At 40.8% G+C, this 7944-nt stretch overlaps 1 long non-coding RNA gene across 2 annotated transcripts; it reads left to right on the top strand.

Annotated features, from left to right (window-relative positions):
• Nucleotides 1-1377: 1377 nt before the first annotated feature.
• Nucleotides 1378-4032, top strand: LOC126794649 (uncharacterized). Of its 2 annotated transcripts, XR_007672172.1 has the most exons (6): nucleotides 1378-1737; nucleotides 2367-2532; nucleotides 2612-2753; nucleotides 2889-2988; nucleotides 3076-3139; nucleotides 3480-4032. It is a non-coding gene; the product is annotated as an uncharacterized LOC126794649 (long non-coding RNA). The 2 variants fall into 2 exon arrangements; XR_007672171.1 differs by lacking the exon at nucleotides 3480-4032 and having other exon boundaries at nucleotides 3076-3346.
• The last annotated feature ends 3912 nt before the right edge of the window (nucleotides 4033-7944 follow it).

The raw sequence follows: 7944 nt of genomic DNA, 5'->3' as shown, positions 1-7944 counted from the left end.
CATCCTTGTATTTACTTGTAATCTGGAATCGAAATCAGAATTCTCTTTCATGTGTTTACTAATATGTAGGAATAAGAATCCAAAATGAGATTCTTGTGTAATTATAGGGGGAATTATCAATAAATTATGAAGATAATTTTGGGAAAAAAATTGATTTTCTCATAATCAAGAATCAATACTTACTATTTCAACCGCAATGAAAAAGGAGTTGTCAATTCTGAAAATGTTACGGTACCCACATGGAATTAATTTCCTCATAAGTTATTAAACATCCATTTTACGGGGAATGTGAGTCACACCATATGGAGTCATTCCATTTCCTTATTAGTAAACATGCCCATGTATGAGATTCCGGGATTCATTCTTCAGCCATTCACAACGTCCACCGACCTTGTGATTTTGTGAAAATTCATTTCATCTGTCCTTTCCCAAAATAAATATGTGACATATAGTTGCCTAATCCTTCTTAGTTTAGGCGCGTAACCTACAACTGTGACATACTAATTATATTAGACATGTTAAAATGAAGAAATGAAGGCAACAAATTATATAAGAACGACAACACATGAGATTCACTACAAAATTATTCTAACTCGAACTTAGTTGTTAGCAATGAGGGTATTGGTCGTCTACTTCTTTCATAGTAGATTGGTAGTAGTTTTGCATATTGATGCAAAATATCTTTTGGACATAAGAAGTACGTTGGTGGACATGTATATATAATATGTAGGTGACATCTCATTCTATGATTTCATATAATTTAGGCCTTTTCATTAAGGAATTTCCTTTTTTGGTCAATATGAGGGATTGCTAATTAGACCGAGTTTGTGAACACATTTTTATATCTCAATTGTTCAATTATCAGTAACACACTAACACACCATCGAAAAGAATCGGCTGAAATAAATTTTGGTATTACACCACCTTGGCTGATCTACAACAATTTGGATACTAACCTCATGTTTTGTGCAATGAACGTTGAGAAGTCCATATAAAATGTTCTCGTGATCGGTAATTGCTTTCGTATATCTCTGTAGGCTCTGTGACTTATGTCCGTTCATTCATTATCTCTATTTAGACTTGATAAAATTACACACGATGTGAACATGAACGAAATTATAAGGACTTGGTTCGAGGTTTCTAGCCGAGTCCAACCCAATTGCAATCGGGCCCAATTCTAGACCGGAAAACCAGTATGGCGCTAACCCAACCCAATTTGTAGCTGTGAGTTGCGTAGAATTCAAATTTACAGAGTTACAGTTACATTGAAGATCTAGAAATCTTACTCTACTTCTGGTTATTCCATTATTATTATTATTACGAGAGAGAGAGAGAGAGAGAGAGAGAGAGAGAGAGAGAGAGAGAGAGAGATGACCGTTTGACCTAACTAATGGCGCAGATATTCGCGCACTTCGTCGTCTGTGAGATCGGACCGGATATTCGAACCCTCGACGGCGCCAGAGGATTCCATGGCTTCGCCGAAATGTACCTACCTTCTTTGCTCCACCAGTACCCTCCCGCCAACCACACTCTCTATCCCCCGCCGACGCCGTTTCACTTTCCTCTCTCTCTCTCTCTCTCTCTCTCTCTCTCTCTCGCCGGAATCGAGTTTTAATTTCAGTTTGAGTTGATCGTTGTGTTTGTTTTCCAGTGTGTGCTGCCAGTTGGCGTCTCGTTCTACTCGTCGGGATATGATGCCAATGACGCTTCCACGAAGCTATCCCATTGTTCTTACTGGTATGAATAACTCGAGCTCTCTAACCTAATTGCATTACTTTGCTCATAAACGATGTCGTTTTTACATATTTCATAGTTTAAGTTGGATTTGCAAGCTTAGAAGCTTAGTGTTACGGACCTAGCCATTCGGCTGCCACACTTGGTCCATGTGACGCTCCATTCCCATGGAGCCAGCCTTATCCAACGGGGCAATACACTGGTTTCGCCCTGCCTTGGGCTCATTAGGAGATCGGCTCCAGACCCCAACCTGTGTGTAGGGTGGCTAACTCGCCTCTTCGACGTTAAGTCCTCGACTAGCGACAAGCTCTCCGAATTTAACCGGGTCGGCATGTCTGAACCCTTTATAAGGAGCAACCATATATCTTCCACACTTTTAATCTTGGAGTAAATCTCACATATGTCTGATGTTATTTTAACCAGCGACGCCCACGATTGACACTCCCAAAATTGGGACGTGACATTAGGATGAAGATTAATTAGGGATAGGATTAAGCTTCCAGGAAGTTTGATCCATTAGATGAGTTATTTTCGTTTAGTATCCTTAGATGTGAACCATACAAAAGAGCGGCTTCCGAGTGCTTGTAGAGAAGCATTACTGTTTCCTAAATGCGGTTCGTAATTTGGTGCAGAGGGTGATGGATCCAAAATCTATGTTAGTTGCATTGCTTTCCGGGATCTAGTCAGTGAGGATATTGCCGAAGCGTATTGTATTCCGGCAAATTTGTTTGCTGACAAATCTAGTTTCGCGGTCACCTAGTCTCCGTTTGCGCTCTGTTTTTCCTCCACCGGAAGCAGGTGAGAATCTCTTCGTGGTGAGTTTTTTGGTTGGAATTTTGATACTGGTGTCACATTCACATATGTGCAACATTTACAGCAAACCGTTATGGGATATTATTGCATTGATGGTGTCCAATGTACCTCTGCCGACTCCTGGGAAGGATAGAGTTTTGTTTGCTATCGGCTATGTTCTGCTTTCTGTGGAGACTCCACCGAAGGATGGGCTCCCCCATGTTGATGTATAGCCTCTAATTTTTTTTCTTTCTTTATCAGTTGTGTGCCTCTAAATGTTGCTGGTTGTAAATATACTTCTTGGCTTCTTGCCATTGTTGATTGTTAACTTGGTTGTAATGTTCTACTTTTCATTCATGCAGATATCATTTCAGCCATTGGTTCAGTGTTTAGATGTTGACAACTTGATTAAATTTTCACAGCCGTGCTGCTTGAAAGGATGGTTTTGATTCGATCACACAAGTACGAATCTGACGCAAATTCTCACCTCGCTTTCTCAGCTGTGTACTCCCACATCCTTTAGTTAACCTTTTGTCCTACTTTTGGCAGATATTCTCTTATGACCCTTGCATCAGAAGCCATTTGCTATTTAATATATCCATTTCGGTGGCAGGTAAGCTTCATACTTGGTAACTTCCTTTTGTTTCCCCTGGAAAATATTCTGCTCAACACATGCTTCATTTAGTTTGTTTCTTGTAAGCTTAGGCTGGCTAAGTGGAAAATTCTCTTTGCTAGTTTATTTGTGCATGACGGACTTCTTAAACTTGTCATTTCTTCTGCAAAGAATATATGTTTTCCCTCTATTGAACTTTAAAAAAGAAGAAGAATCTCGTAGATGTGTGTATCTATGTATGTATATATATTTGAATATTGAAATTGCTAATTCAGTAGTATTTTGTTATACATCTTGTATTTTGACTCGTCTAATTTGTGCATGTTTTTCTATGTGGAAGCAAGTCTACATTCCATTACTTTTTTTCAGTGGACTAGACTACATTGATGCCCCTACGCCATATATGATGGGTCTTCATTCATGTGTTGATACATCTCTTCTAGCAATGGATGGTGTAAGTACTTTCCAAGAAACTACCTTTTTGTTTATAGATATTTAGGGTGAAAAATAGATTAATAGCTTTTATGTATTCTATATTTTAGCTGTTCTAGTAAACATAACGCTACTGTTGCACCTTTTATTTTGTCTTTGAAATGATTAAGTCTGAGAATATTGTTCGAATTCTTTACAGAAGAACAGTTTTGGTATTTGTTCTTTCCAATGGCTTCCTCTACTTTGAAGACATTTTCACAGGGGGAATTTGCTAATCTAAGTACTCTGTAGATCGATGGTCTAGTTTTTCATGAATGTTGTTATGCAACAAAATGTAGCGGAAACAAACTTATCTCTTATGTATACGAAATGTTAAGGCTAGTTAAAATATCTTAGGTATCCCTCTTCATTTTATTCTGTTTCTATATTATACTTGTATTACAGATCATGGTATGGTACTTGTTGCTTACCTTTCCCCTGGATTGGAAGCTAGGAGTGGATATAATGTTGCTTATTAATTTGAAACAAAAGAGTAATAGCGGTCGAATACTTTTTTGGTTATTTTTGTGTTGGTATATTTGGAAATAGCGGTGCAGAGGATCTTTTAACGTACTTTCATATTCTTCGTAATAGTCCTGAAGTCATTATGAACTATGCAACTGAATGGGTGGAACATAATGTTAGGACCATTCTTATTAATCCTGATTAATGTGCTATTAGCTCTACCTCATCACATGCTAATCAGCTGTCTCTATCCAAGGAGACATTCTTTTCAAATAATAATTTAGCTGTACTCTTTTGTACTTTTCTATTCCGTGTTTCCAGGACCCTTTTGTACTATGTTCTGTTAAAAACTTCTCTTTTGCTCTTCATATATTGTACACGGCTGCAGAAGCCCGATATGAAGGAAAAATATATTCAACCTCTTTATCTTCTTTTACGTTCTGTTTGAAGCAATATGTTCTCTATACCCAGGTGACTCTATCATCTGGTACAAGAGCCAGAATGGTTTGAAACGTTCAAGTTTCACTACCCTCCACCACCCCTATCTCTACTGCTCACATTCAGCCGCTGCCTCACTTCACCATAACTGAGCCCATTGATACACCTTCCGCCCCTTTCCAACCCAACAAAATCACCCAAACCCAACTCAATGAGATTCGCCAAGCTATGGAGATCCTACGGGATGAGCTTCACCATGGCCTCGACAACACCATCGATTGCTGCCGAGATTTTGAGGAGTATATGGCAGCCAATATGGAGTTATTTCATGCCAATATTATGCAGACCCTTACTACAGTTCAACACCTTCCAATAAGCCCTGCCTCACCCAACCCAGATAACCCAACCCAAATATCACTTTTGGTACTTTTTCATCAACTGGCATGGCCGTACCAACTACTCCTGCTACGACACAACTGATGTCCTCTTTACGGTACTCTCCAACCACTCCCTCATATTCCATTGCAACTGCTTTGAATGCGACTACCACTTCCCTCACTCCCTTCTCTGCTCCCTCTTCCATGAGTCACCAACCCTTCCAACAACAAACACCACCCAACTCCCAACCCTTCCTGCCACAAATCCAACCCTAACAACCACTTCTACAACCTAATTTCCAACAACAACAGCAATTTTATAGACCACCAAAAGTTGATTTACCACGTTTTATGGGAGACGATGTCACATGATGGTTTGCCATGGCTGAGAGGTATATCAATTCTCAGCGTGTTCCTCCGGCAGAGAAAGTGAATGCCTTGGCTTCCCACTTTGGCCATGCACCATCACTTTGGATGAACTTCTTTGAACAGAGACAACCCCATGCGACTTGAGAACAATTTGTAGCAGCTTTTCTCACTCATTTTGGTGGAGGTACTCTTACAGATTACAAAATGGCCATTACACGTTTGCAGCAAACGTCATATGTTGACGCTTTCATTTCAGAGTTCACACTTTTAGCCTACCGGATTTCGGAGTGGTCCAACGACGATTTTCTCTCAGCCTTCCTTAGTGGCTTGAAGTCGGAAATCCAACATGACGTTCGTTTATTCGATCCGGAAACTTTGGCACATGCCCAACGGTTGGCTCAGCGATTTAAGTTGAAACTCCAAGACAAAAATCTCCACCGGCCGTACCGTCCTTTTCCTTGGCAAAACACAAACCGCCAAAATCACCTTTCCTCTGTCACATCCCTTTCCAATACTACAACAAGCTCAAACACATCCCTCAATACCCAATCCCGAACCCCAACCACTTACCCACAATCTCATCCATCCCCTTCAGCTCCCAGGCCACCAGTGGGATCTAATTTTCGTCACTGGTCCTCCAACCACCAATGAGATCGCATGGCCCTAGGCTTCTGCCTCCACTATGATGACAAATGGTCCCCCAATCATGTATGCAAGAAACCCGTGATGGCCATTCTAGAACCTCCAGTGGCACGTGAGGAATCAGAAATCGAAGCTCCAGAGGCCGAGAATTCAAACCCGGATTCTGACGAATCTCTACCACTCCATGCCATCACAACAACTCAATTGGGAAAAGTGTTGAAGTTCAAGGGCACGGTGAACAATTACCCAATCACCATCTTTGTTGATTGTGGTTCAGTAATGAACTTCCTCAATCCAGCAGTCACAGTGAAAATTGGATGCAAAATCTCCCCTCCGTCGGCAATTGAGTTCACCACGGCCACTGGCCAACCCGTGCGTGCCTCCGGCACGATTGAGCAGGTCACAGTCTCAATTCAAAGTTATGAATTTACTGATTCCTTCGCTTTGATGACAGTGACAGATTACGACCTCCTGCTAGGAATCCAATGGGTTGACACTCTCGGGTTTGTCAGATGTCATTTTGCCGAGAAAGTGATGGCTTTATAGTCGCAAGGTCGGTTTCATGTATTACAAGGACTCACTCGCAAGAGTCAGAGCTTGAATGTATCTGCTCTTTGTGTGATTATGTCATTAGAGGAAGTGGATTTTGGCTCAAATGGGCCTACACCTACAGTGGTGAACTTGCAGGCCATCCACTAGGCAGCACAACTCTTTTGGCCCAATTTAATGATTTATTCAGTACTCCCACCGACCTCCCACCCAAGAGAGCAGTTGATCATTGCATCCCTCTCATCCCTGGCACAAACCCAGTCAATGTCCGACCATATCGTCATGCACACTCTCAAAACTCCGAATTAGAAGCTCAAGTCCGCGAGATGCTAGCCCAAGGCATAATTCGCCCGAGTCGGAGTCCATACTCTTCTCCAGTGCTTCTTGTACGCAAGAAAGAGGCCACATGGCGCTTTTCTGTGGATTACCGTGCTCTTAATTCCGTAACAGTGAAAGATCGATTTTCAGATTCCAAATGTTGATGAGCTTCTTGATGAGCTTCATCAGGCTACTTTCTTCACCAAGCTTGATCTTCGGTCCAATTATCACCAATTGTGCATGAATGAGGATGATATTCACAAAATCACATTTCGTACTCACGAAGGTCACTACGAGTTTGTGGTAATGCCATTTAGGCTTTCTAATTCACCATCTTCATTCCAACCCTTGATGAATACTTTGCTTAAATCACTTTTATGCAAATGTGTGTTAGTGTTTTTGATGATATTTTGATCTATAGCAAGGATCTTGACTCTCACATACAACCTAGGCTGCATGGAATCGGAAGCGGGGACGTGGAAGCGAAGCGTTTGGAAGCGCGGAAGCGTTTTTTTTCAAAATTTCTTGGAAGCGGGGACGTTTCGGAAGAGCGGAATAAAATAATATATAATTAAAGATATTAACCTATATATATAATATTACAAAAACAAAAAAATAGCATATGTTATGCTTACCATCAAGTAGTGATCAAACCCATACCAACTCAATTTGGACTAATCCTATATAAAAAAAAAACTCAATTTGGACTTCATGAATGGTGTATCAATTGGAAGTTTCGACATCCCTGAAAGGCTTTCTGCATGAGGATTGAATCCAGTTCACTTGCATATAATTAGTATTACAGTACAGTTTGAGAACTCACAATCAGGTTTTCTGGTAGTGAAATAGGTGAAGCAATGAAAAGCACAAGTAGAAGTAGCTTAAGCACACTTTAATGCTTAAACCACCTATCAACTAAATCTCAACCTACACAAAATGCATGCTTAAGCAATTCGATTACAAGCCTCCTGTGGAGTCATCCACCTTCCCCATTTTCCAGGCTCTTTCATGTTTAATAACAGGTAAGAGACGGGGAGGCTGGAGGGAGGTAAGAGAGAAATTAGGTTTTAATCAATATTACAAAATTACCCACGCTTCCTTCCGGACTATTTGGCGCTTCCAATTTGGAAGCTCGCGCTTCCATATCGCTTCCAAACCACCTTTTTCTCGGAATCG

Source organism: Argentina anserina, chromosome 5, assembly GCF_933775445.1.
Source record: "Argentina anserina chromosome 5, drPotAnse1.1, whole genome shotgun sequence".
Taxonomy (NCBI): Eukaryota; Viridiplantae; Streptophyta; class Magnoliopsida; order Rosales; family Rosaceae; genus Argentina; species Argentina anserina.
Note: the sequence above shows the minus strand (reverse complement) of the source record. Positions and strands in the feature narration are given on the sequence as shown.